Raw genomic sequence first — 12,419 nt, 5'->3', positions numbered from 1 at the left:
ATTAAGCTAATCATGTTGCTAAACAGGGCTTGATCACATTTGGAACACATTTCTTTTCAAACTCCTAATTCAAACTTCAATTAAATTTAAAGTGGAAAATAAAAGTTTTCAAAAATTTAAACAAAAATGTTTTTATAATTAAAACTAATTAATTGATCTAATCACTCACTGACAGGTGGGCCCAATAGTTAATTAACTAAAAATTAATTAGTTTAATCTTCTGTTAGCCCACTGTCTATGACAGATGGGGCCACTGGTCAGCTTGACCTGGTCAGCCGCTCTGTTGACCTGCTGACGTCAGCATTGCCTCATGCTGACGTCATAATTCATTTTTGCTTAATTCAAATAATTCCAGAAATTCAAATAAACTTTGAAAATTCATATCTTTTAAACCGTAACTCGGATGAAAATGTTTTCTATATGAAAGTCGCTCAGAACGACGAGACGAATCCGAATACGCAGTCCGTTCGTCCACCACACCTCCCTAACCTATCGAACTAGCAACTTTCCCCCTCCGGTCCGTCTGTCCGAAAACGCGAAACATCGGGAATACCTCCCGGATGTTCCCCCCTTCACCGGTACCACCTACTGTCGCGTTAGGACACACCTAGCACCGCTCATTGTCATGTCACGCATCGTCATGCTTATGTTTGCATTGTATTTACTATTTCTTCCCCCCTCTTCTCTCCGGTAGACTACGAGACCGACACTGCTGCTGCCCAGTTCGACTACGGAGTCGACGACCCCTCCTACTTGCCAGAGCAACCAGGCAAGCCCCCCCCTTGATCACCAGATATCGCCTATTCTTCTCTATACTGCTTGCATTAGAGTAGTGTAGCATGTTACTGCTTTTCGATATCCTATCCTGATGCATAGCCTATCCTTGCTACTACTGTTGATACCTTTACCTGCAATCCTACATGCTTAGTATAGGATGCTAGATTTCCATCAGTGCCCCTACATTCTTGTCCGTCTGCTGTGCTATACTATCGGGTCGTGATCACCTGGGCGGTGATCGCGGGTTTATACTTATGTACTACATACATGACACATGTGATGACTAAAGTCGGGTCGGCTCGTAGGAGTACCCGCAAGTGGATCTTTGTGGCGGAGCGATAGGGCAGGTTGAGACCACCCAGGTGAGAGGTGGGCATGGCCCTGGTCGGCGTTCGCGGTTACTTAACACGCTTAACGAGATCTTGGTATTTGATCTGAGTCTGGCCATTTGGTCTATACGCACTAACCATCTACGCGGGAGTAGTTATGGGTATCCCGGCGTCGTGGTATCAGCCGAAGCCTTCTTGACGTCAGCGACTGAGTGGCGCGCGCCGGATTGGACTGGAACGCCACTAGGCTAGGTCTGCTTCCGGCCGCGTACGCAACGTGCAGGTGTGCATAGGGCGATGGGCCCAGACCCCTGCGCGCTTAGGATTAGACCGGCGTGCTGACCGCTCTGTTGTGCTTAGGTGGGGCTGCGACGCGTTGATCTTACGAGGCCGGGCATGACCCAGAAAAGTGTGTCCGGCCAAATGGGATCGAGCGTGTTGGGTTATGTGGTGCACCCCTGCAGGGAAGTTTATCTATTCGAATAGCCGTGTCCCTCGGTAAAAGGACGACCCGGAGTTGTACCTTGACCTTATGACAACTAGAACTGGATACTGAATAAAATACACCCTTCCAAGTGCCAGATACAACCTGGTGATCGCTCTCTAACAGGGCGACGAGGAGGGGATCGCCGGGTAGGATTATGCTATGCGATACTACTTGGAGAACTTCAATCTACTCTCTTCTACATGCTGCAAGATGGAGATGGCCAGAAGCGTAGTCTTCGACAGGACTAGCTATCTCCCTTTTATTCTGGCATTCTGTAGTTCAGTCCACTGATATGCCCCTTTACACATATACCCATGCATATGTAGTGTAGCTCCTTGCTTGCGAGTACTTTGGATGAGTACTCACGGTTGCTTCTCTCGCTCTTTTCCCCTTTTCTTTTCTATCTGGTTGTCACAACCAGATGCTGGAGCCCAGGAGCCAGACGCCACCGTCGACGACGACACCTACGACGCTGGAGGTGCCTACTACTACGTGCAGGCCGCTGACGACGACCAGGAGTAGTTAGGAGGATCCCAGGCAGGAGGCCTGCGCCTCGTTCGATTTGTATCTCAGTTTGTGCTAGCCTTCTTAAGGCAAACTTGTTTAACTTATGTCTGTACTCAGATATTGTTGCTTCCACTGACTCGTCTGTGATCGAGCACTTGTATTCGAGCCCTCGAGGCCCCTGGCTTGTATTATGATGCTTGTATGACTTATTTATGTTTTAGAGTTGTGTTGTGATATCTTCCCGTGAGTCCCTGATCTTGGTCGTACACATTTGCGTGCATGATTAGTGTACGGTCAAATTGGGGGCGTCACACCCACATCCGACATTTGGCGCGCCAGGTAGGGGTGCGCCGTAGTTTCCCTTCCATCAGTTTGCTGCTCCATCGCTCCGTCGTTTCCATGGCGGACGCTTGCCGTGCTCGAGCTGAGCGTCGGGCTGCCCTCTCTGCCCGCGTCGCTCAGACGACTCCCGTAGGTGGGCCACCTCGTCGTTCTCCGTCTCCCGCCGCCAACGCTGCCACCGGCCTGGCGGGGAACAAGCAGCAAGCGTCCTTGCTGCATCCTTCGGTGCGGCAAGACGGCCGCACCGCTACTCCATCACTTACCCCTGCCGGTTCTTCGTCTCATGCGCACCGCGCTCCCATGGAGGCACGGGCCGCGCTCATCGTGGCGAACGAGCTCCTGCGTTACCGCCCCGTCGACGACCTCTATGAGGAGTGGCTCGACCGCGTCGCCCAGCTCGTCTGCGCCGTAAGGGGCTCTCCGGCGCCGTCCCACTCTCTGCCTCCCCCTCAACCAGCCGCGGGGGACGGGGCTCATGGCATGCCTCCACCACCTCAACCCCAAGACGATGCCTTGGCACCAAGGCGCGCGCCTCCGCGGCGTGATCCACCGCGCCCGGCGCCCGCGCGTGAAGAAAGAAGCTGCCAAGAAATCCCGCGGCCGCGAGAAGCTGCGCCGGCGCTCCCCGCGCCACCTCGTCAAGACCGCGTGCCGCCTGCAGTGGCGCAGCGTGGACCTCGCCAAGACCAAGCTCCACCTCAGAAGCGGGCCCCGGCGACCACGGCCGGCTGCCGCGCCTTCACCCCCGAGCTGCGTAGCGTCGCCTGGCCAGGCAAGTTCAAACTAGATCTGCCTCCTCGCTACGACAGCACCGCCGCCCCCGCGGAGTTCCTGCAGCTTTATGAGCTGAGCATCGAAGCGGCCAACGGCGACGAAAAAGTCATGGCGAACTGGTTTCCCATGGCTCTCAAGGATGGGGCCTGCTCCTGACTCCTGAACTTGCAGCATGGCCCGATCTCCTCCTGGGACGAGATGCGCGACTGTTTCGTCGCCAACTTCCAGGGCACTCGCGACCGCCCACCGGCCGCGGGTGATCTACGCCGTATCAAGCAGCAACCAGGGGAGACCCTCCAGAAGTACATCCAGCGCTTCAACAACACCCGCCTCAAGATCCCCAAGGTCACTGACAAAGCCATCATCTCTGCGTTCTCGGACAGCGTCCGTGACGTCAAGATGAAGGAAGAGCTCGCTATCCACGAGGAGCTCTGCACATCTCAAGAGCTGTTCAACCTGGCGACCAAGTGTGCAAGAGCTGAGGAGGGGCGCCTCTCTCTCCTTGAGCTGCCAGCTGCAGGAGCGGAGGAGAAGAAGGCCAGGGCCAAGGACGTGAAGCGCAAAGAGGCAGTGGTGCTCGCAGCGGAGCCCGACACCAAGCGAGGCAGAGATCAGCCCGAGTCATCCAAGAACGGCCGACCATTCTGCGCCTTCAACAACCTGAACACCCACAACACCAGTGACTGCCAAGAGCTCAGAGCCATACGAGAAGGACGCTATGGTCGACGCCTCAAGCGCAACGACCGGGGATACGGCCGCGGAGGAGGACGCGGAGGCGGACGCTGGGACGACCGTGGCCCACGCCAGGAGTGGCGCGACTGGCCTCGCGAGGACCGCTGGCAGGACCAACCTCGCGAGGGTGCCTAGAGGGACCAACCTCGTGAGGATTGCCCCCAGGGCAACGCCGGTCTTCCTCCGCTGCCGCGGCCAAGGAGGAACGACGACCACCACCAGGACGACGGGGCTGGGGGCTTCCAGGAGCCGCGTGCGATCACCTGCATCTTGGGCGGTGCCCAGGCCCCAGCCTCTCAGCGCATCTTCAAACAGTTCGCTCGCGAGCTGAACGCGGTTCTCCCCAAGCTCGAGGCCACGCGCCCGCTCAGGTGGTCCCAGTGTGCCATCACCTTCAACTCGGCAGACCAGCTCAAGTGCGCAGCCACCGCTGGCGCCCTCCCTATGCTGTGCTCCCCAGTCATCAGCAATGTGCAAGTCACCAAGACTCTCATCCACGGCGGCGCAGGGCTCAACGTCCTGTCCGTCGACACGTTCGACAACCTCCAAGTGCCATATGAGCAGCTCCAGCCAACCAAGCCTTTCTCAGGAGTGACCGATGGTTCCACCACACCGATAGGGCAGGTCCGCCTGCCTGTCACCTTCGGGGAGCGCAAGAACTATCGCACCGAGCTCATCGACTTCAACGTCGCGCACATCCGCCTGCCGTACAATGCCATCCTCGGGTATCCAGCCCTGGCCAAGTTCATGGCAGTCACTCATCACGGCTACAACGTTCTCAAGATGCCAGGAAGCGGAGGAATCATCACGGTCCCGTGTGAAGAGAGGGATGCGGTGTGCTCCCTTGAGCGCACCTTTCAAGCCGCAGCAATCGACGACCCTGACAGCAGGAGTGAAGGCCCTCCGGAAGCCATCCCCAAGAAGAAGCAGCTACGCCGAGCAGGATCTCAGGAGGGCGGCGACGCAGCTGGAGCCTCGTCAGGATCAGCGCCAGCTCCAGGGGCGCCTCCCTCTGTCGCATAGGAAGGCGCGCCCGGCGCCCTCCTCGGGCAGGGCTCGGGGGCTCTCTTCTAGAGAGCCTCAGACCTTGCCAACCTCACGAGGGAGGCGCTTGGGCACCACTTGGAAGCGTGCCTCACGGCACACTTTCCTCAGGAGAGCACAGGGCAAGGGGTGCCCACCACTCAGGAGTTCATCACCAAGACCACCCAGGAACTGCGAGAAGCAAGAGCCATGCGCGGCCACAGCCGCACACATGGCGCGGCTCCCCATCCAGGCAAGGATGCCGGGCTGCGTGTCTGCGTCGACGTCCCAGGGCTCAACAGGGCCGCATCTCAGGAGCGCTTCTGGCCATCGCGTGCGGGCCGCTGCGAGGGCCCGCCACACAGCTACGTTCACATGCCCTTCAGCTTGCCGGGCGTGGCGTCGGCCTATCAGCGCAACGTGCGGCAGGTCCTGGCGGCTCAGGAGGCCAGGTTCCACGCCGTCCTGAAGGAGATGGAGATGGCCTTCAGAGAACCTCCTGAACCCCCAGAGCCTCCCGAGGCTCAGGCCCCGGTGGCTCATGAGGAGCCATTCCTTCAACGCACGGCTTCAGCTGCACCAACTCTACTTCGTCTACAGAACTAGGTGACATCTTCCAAGTTCGTTTAAGCTGGGAGCGCCCCTCGGGCTGCATTATTCCCATGCCACATGGGTCCGTCCCTGTGGCATGTATCCCTCTTGTTTAAGTCTTTAGCTTACCTTGCTGGGGGCGCCCCTCAGGCTGCATCATCCCCAAGCCGCTCGGGCCAGACCCGGTGGCGTGTATCTTCCTGCATTTACCAAGTTGATCTGCTCTTCATGCTTAACCTGCCAGCGGCTATCGCCCGCTCGATTGCCGCCCGCCGCGGACCCGTTCTTCCCATGCAATTCGCTTGCACGTTAAAAGGGGGGCTCCTGAGCATCGCGACTCAGGAGATCTTACTGGCTCTCCAGCCCTCACCCCCTGGCCTTGACCACGGCATCGCGACCTGGCATACCAGCGGCGGCTGAGCTTGCTCGAGGGCCGGGACCTGAGGACGTAGAGTGCTTCTATCTAACTGCCTTGCAGGAACACACAGTCACCAAGACTCAAGACCAGGCGCAACCCGCCTTGAGGTAGGGCCTCGTGAGTCCCGTGCTGGCTCATGAGTGCCCAGATACACCTCGCAGCCCTGTCGTGCAAGCCACGTGTCAGCGCGGGGCTGTACACGCCCCGGGGGCTCCTCCCGGAGGGGGGCCCCCATCCCACGCCCAAGTGGAAGCATCATGCTCCGTGCTGGCTGTCGACACTGCCGAGGAGCGGCTATGCCCATGCACAAGCGGAAGCACTATGCTCCGCGCTGGTGATAAACAACTGAGGGCGACCCCACGATCGTGCCAACCTCAGGGAGCCCAGAGCTCAGCGCCCAACCTTACCGCAACACCTCCCCTCGGGAAAGCCGCGCATGGGGGCTGGGCATGGGGGCTGCGCCCGGGTCACGCCCAAGCGCACGCCACCTAACCAGGTCCCCGGACCTGGGCATCGCGCGCCCCTCCCGAGGCCTCGGCGAGGGCAGGTATGGGAATTGTTTGCACGTCAAGGGGGACTCCTGAGCATCGCGACTCAGGAGCCTAACTGGTCACGTAGCCCCTCACTCCTTGGTTTGTCCTGGTCTCCGGTCGGCCCAATGGCGGTTGAGGTATGCGCGGGGCCGGGCCCTGCCGACGTAGAACATTAATCTACCCCACGAACTCTCCCTATATGATGTTTGCGCGTCAAGGGGGACTTCTGAGCATCGCGACTCAGGAGCCTAACTAGTCACATAGCCCCTCACTCCTTGGTCCGTCCTAGTCTCCGGTCGGCCCAATGGCGGTTGAGGTATGCGCGGGGTCGGGCTCTACCGACGCAGAACGCAAAGCAAATAGGAAGGAAATCGCAAAATCTCGAAGCAAATATTACAAGCATATTGTCCTCACAATACCAAATAAAAGTCTAAACGCCTCCACGAGGCCTGTTACATGTCGCAGGAACGAAATGGGAAGAATGGCCGTGGGTCACCTCTAGACGTCGCCGTCGCCAGCGGAAGGCGCTCCCTCGTGATCGGTTTTGTCTTCACCACCAGCCGCAAGGTCGACGACGCCGGACAGAGGAGCGGAGACAAAGTCGCGGAACCTCCTCAGCAAGGCCCCCACCTGATCCTGCACGGCCGCTGCAGCCGCCTCGTACTGATCTTCAGCTAGAGGCTCCAGCAGCTCGTCAAGGCAAGTGTTGGGGTCGCGAAGGTGTAGGTGGCTAAAGACGCGAGTCAGCGCGGCTGAAGACAGGACGCGAGCTTCTGCCTCCGCCATGGGACCGAGACCATCAATGACCTCCTCAAGCGCCTTCACCACGAGAGGAAGCAGCTGGGCGGGGCCGTCCTCGTCGGTATCCAGAGGCTTCTCCAGGCCGTGCTCGTAGAGCGTCTTCAGCGCCTTGCGAGACCTCTTCTCGAGATCGGCAAAGGCCACGCGGTCTTCCGCCAGGACTCGCGCCTTGGCGTCATCGACCTCCCTCGTCCTCATCTTCCGCTCCAGCTCCTCCAACCGGTTGCGCTCGGCGGCCTGCTTCTTCCCTAGCTCCGCCAACTCTGCATCACGATTCTTGATGGCTTCCTCCCGGGCCTTCATCTCCTCATCCTTCGCTTGGCGGCAGCGCACCTCTTCGGCGTGCTTGTCGCGCAGGCTCTGCAGCTCGCCCTCCAGCACTTAGCAGTGGTCACGGGCGGCCTTGGCGTCCTTTAGCGCCACCTCACGATCGGCCGAAGTGTTGGCGGCTCCTTACTTCTCCTTCTCGGAAGCCGCAGCAGCCTGACCCAGCGCCGCGCGAACTGCCAGGTCGGAGTGAAGCCAACCAGAGGCCAGCTCCAGACGCTCGGCCACCAGGCGCGGGTCTGCGCTCAGGACATCCACTTGCAGCTGGGTCATCTCTGCAAGGGCACGCTCCAAGACGGCAGCAGGAGCAGAAGGACCAGGGAGTGGAGATGAAGTGGTGGGAGGAAGCGACATCATCACCAGGGTTTGAGAGACCGCGGGTTCCGGAGCGGCTGGGACCTCGTCAGCCGCGCCAAGTACCGGCACCTCCGGAGCCAGCAGGGCCATGGGGGCTGACTCCACGCGGCGAGGCTCCTCTTGGCCTCGCGAGGACGATCGGGCCGGGGAGATGCGGGCGCTGTTGCCTCCTTTCTCCGCGGGAGGCACGGCCACTGCGTCTTCCTTCCTCTTCTTCGCCGAAGATGTCGGCCTGATCAACCAAGGGCGAGTATCAGGAAACGACGAGTACAAGCAAGGGCAAGGCGAAGCTTAAGACACTTACCGATCCACCGCGACGTATTCCACTGACCACTTGAGAGGCTTGAAGCCTGACAGCTTCGGGACCTAAGGAGCAGGCGTTCGGGCTCCGGCGGCACCAGGCGGAGCAGAGGCAGAGCCGGAGCCAGCCCCAGGAGGTGCCAGGATGGGGGCAGCACCACGGGCTACCAGCGACGACCTACCCTCCGTCGGGATGAAGGGTTGCTCTCTCTCCCCTTGGAAGGCGTCGGCTTCGGCATCATCAGGAAGGGCGCGGAGAATCTCGGCCTTGCTCAGGGGGGAAGTCTCCCCCACCTCCTCCAGGGTCTTCTCCGAGTCCTCCTCCTCTTCTCCCTCTCCGCGAGACTCACCAGAAGACACCTCCACCGGTTTCTGCGCCGCAGGAACTCCCGGAGGCGTTGGCGGCACCAGCCCACGCGCATCAAAGGTCGGCCTAGAGGCGACAAATTCCTCCCGGTCCCTGCGTTGGAACAGGGGAACGAAAGCGCTAGGCGGGTACTCCTGGTTGTCCCCGACTATGAGGTGCGGGATGGTGTCCAATTTATCGCCAGGCAGGTCCCCTGGCCTCAGGCGGGTCTTGTTCTCCTCTTCTTCAAGCTCCCAGAGGGGGCGCGCACGCGCCTGGAGTGGGGCAACCCGCAGCGTCAAGAACTCCCTCAGGAGCATCGCCCCGTTACCTTGGCCGCCCTCGCGTTGCCCTGCCTCAGGTCAGTCATCATCTGCCCCAACACCAGCGATGCCCGCTTGTCGACAAGCTCCGCCTTGGGCCACCCCCCGTTGGGAGGGGGCGCCGCTGTTGGCAATGCCAGACGTGGGTCGGCGCGCTGGGCATCCATCATGACCCATTTGGATCGGATGTTGTCGGCCCTCTTCCCGGTGCTCGAGATCGAGTTGGCCTTGCCGCACGCAACGAAATTAGCACACCCGGAGGTGTGCTCGCCGCTGACGTGGAGGAAGAAAAAATGGCGAAGGAGCGCCACGGACGGCATAACGCCCAGGTACGCCTCGCAGTAGTAGGCAAAGATGGACAGGAGGAGGACAGAGTTGGGATGGAGATGCAACGCCTGCAGCCGGTAGTGGTCGAGGACTTCATAAAAGAAATCAGAGAAGGGAGGAACCAACCCGACGGCGACGCTGCTCGAGAAGAAGGGGAAGAAGGTGCTCCCCTCAGGCTCTGGCTCGTCGGACGCGAGCCGGAGCTCCGTCTTCCCCCACTCATTGCTCTCGCCCGCTGTCAGCAGGCGCACGGAGGCGAGGCTCTTCTCCGTGACGGTGGGCGCCTCGAGGGCCGGCTCATACCAAGCTGGTGTTGAGGAAGTCTTGACCTTGCGCGGCGCCATGGGCGGCAGATGCAGAGCAAGGATGGAGCAGATCTGGAGATAGCGGCGGCAAAGAGCGAGAAAGGGGATCTGGAGCGAGACAAGGAAGAGGCAATGAAGGAAAGAACTGCCCGCGCCAGCCTTTGTCAGGGCAAGCAGTTGCCGAGGCAGCGTGGGGAAGCGGAGACGCCCACGTCCAATCAACCGCCACGCGTCGACCGAGGCCGCAGGCTTTTGGGGCCCGCGGTGCTCCGAACTTGACCCTTGGCTTCGCCGCGAAGCCAAGCCCGAGCGCACCTTGGGCCCGGGGGCTACTGTCAGCGTTCTGGGAATGGGGGTCCCCAGACTTGCCTGCCTACGGCCCACTGCATGGCCAGGCAGCGGGCCGTACGGCCCATCTTCGTCAATGAGACACCCAAGACCCTCGCGAGGATCCAAGCCTCGCGAGGCGGACGACGCAAGACCTCCTCTGGAGTGGCCTAGCCAGGCAGGCTCACGAGGAGCGGAGATATCAAGGCAAGGCAAACCTCACGAGGCTCTCGTGACGTGAGCCATGACGAACGGTACTAGGCGGGTGCCAGGCGGGCGCCAGTGCGCACAACGTCCTTATTTCCTCTTTGGTGCTAAGGAGGCCAGCACAGCGAAGAGTACCGAGGCATCAGGCAAAGGTTGCCATATTGGTGCAACGAGACCAAGACCAGGGGGACGGCCAGGCAGAGGTCATCGTGGAGCCCAAGACGGCGTCACCCCAGGGCTTTTCGCAGGCGAAGACCGCTTTTGTCAGGATAGCTTGTACTAGCTGTCCCCCTTCAAATTTGCCCGCCGTTGTTGGCTCCCTTCCCGCTCAGTATTTGGGGAGAGGACCAGGGCTTATATAAGTAGAGCTAGCCACCACCGTTGGGGGGCATCGGATCAGATCGGATCAGAACTGATCTAATCCTCACGCCACAAGTTCACAAGCACAAGAACACCTCAACCTCAGGAGGTTGTTCTTCCCTTGTACTGTTCATCATCAGCCCGAGAGGCAATCCACCACCACCACACTGGAGTAGGGTATTACACCACAACGGTGGCCCGAACCAGTATAAACCGTGTGTCTTTCTGTGTTGCGAGTTCGTCGAGTTCATCCGCGAGATCGTAGCGAGCTAGAGCGTAGATCGGTAGGAGGGAGAGACTTCGCGCGCACCCCAATGTTCGAATCTTAAGGGTTTGGCGGAACCCCACATCCGACACAATGGACATGGTAATCTGCAGGGAGTGAGCATCTAGGAAGAACGCAGTGAACATAATTGATGCACTGATACAATAATAAAATCAGAACAATGGCAGTTCCCAGTTTTTGCATAAACAGAGTAAAGAGCAGTGTCACGAAAGAGAATAGTTCAATTCTGAACTTTATATTTGATGGAACAGTTATTTGGGATTCAAATTTACTTAATTTGAAGCAACATAAGGATTCGGAACTGCATACACTGTACAGTGTTGTTCAAGACATTATTATTTAGATCTGGGTAGATCATTCTGATGTGAGATGGGTTGTAAATAGCATTATAACAATTGTTGTTTATACATTCTTGAAGCTAGACATGGTGTTTTTCTTTTATGGTCCCATACTTATTCCTATAGCCTCTGTTTCCTCGTCTCTGCCCACTGATTCATTTTCTTCTGCTCCTCCATATTTGCATGTATTCTTAATGTTGCTTCTTTTTCCTTGATATGGTAAACCCTATTTTTTCACTAAAATGAAGTATTTTTCCAATTACTTTTGCGTCAATGCATTAGAAGATGGATCAACAAATTAATATCGTTAGGCTCATAGTGTGTGCTTTTTATCAGATAAAATGCATGTTTCTCAAGAGACACAAATTGCAGCTGACTCAGAATAAGGATAGCAACATTTGCTTCTCCTGGGTACTTTCATTTGTTGACATTCAACTATTTTGGCTGTTTCCATTTAGCCAAGGCCCATTAATTAGCTATATGTATTTTCAATCTAAACTCAGCCTTATAGGTGTCCTGAATTTGAGACATGGATCCTCGAATCAATTTGGTACTTTATAGAATGCAAGGAGAAATACTTACAACTTCGTTGGCGTACTATGATTTTCGGATATCCCTATCTCATTCTTTGCCATGTCTTCGTTTCCTTCTTCCCTTGTATTGCACTTCCGATTGGAACTAGAGATTTACTCCCCCCTCTTAGGCAGTTTTTTTAGTTTTTATGCATCGATTATTTCAGTTCATTCTAACTGGATAGTTCTAAACCCCAATTTATATATGAATTTGGACTCCATGTGTTTTACTACCATTCTTCCTAAATTTGGACTCCATGTTTTTACACAAATTCGTAACACTATGCTACAACATTTAAAGTAGATGGATGCGGCAACGCGCGCCGTCAACGATCTAGTTATTATGACGATGATGTTGAGTTGTTATACTCCCTCCTTTTCGGTTTATAAGGCTTATCTCGAAATTTTAGTTTTTCCACTTTATAAGGCTCAATTTGGTTGTTCCCCATCACAAGTTCAGATTTCAAGGTGCATTAAATCATCGCATGCAAGTATTAAGAGAAAATTGACCAATGCATGTACTTTATGCATGTATGCATTGCAATTAATGCATTGGTAAACATATTTTTTTGAGAAAAACAAGAGCATTAATTGGGTGCTTTTGCAAACTACAAAAAGTATTCCACCACTCACCATCTACCTTGGTTGGTGAGATTTCTGAATTGAGCCCTATAAACCGAAAAGGAGGGAGTATCATTATGAACATGATGAGTTATTATATATATATATA

The sequence above is a fragment of the Aegilops tauschii genome, chromosome 3 (assembly GCF_002575655.3).
Source record: "Aegilops tauschii subsp. strangulata cultivar AL8/78 chromosome 3, Aet v6.0, whole genome shotgun sequence".
In the NCBI taxonomy this organism is placed as follows: Eukaryota; Viridiplantae; Streptophyta; class Magnoliopsida; order Poales; family Poaceae; genus Aegilops; species Aegilops tauschii.
This window is presented reverse-complemented; position numbering follows the sequence as displayed.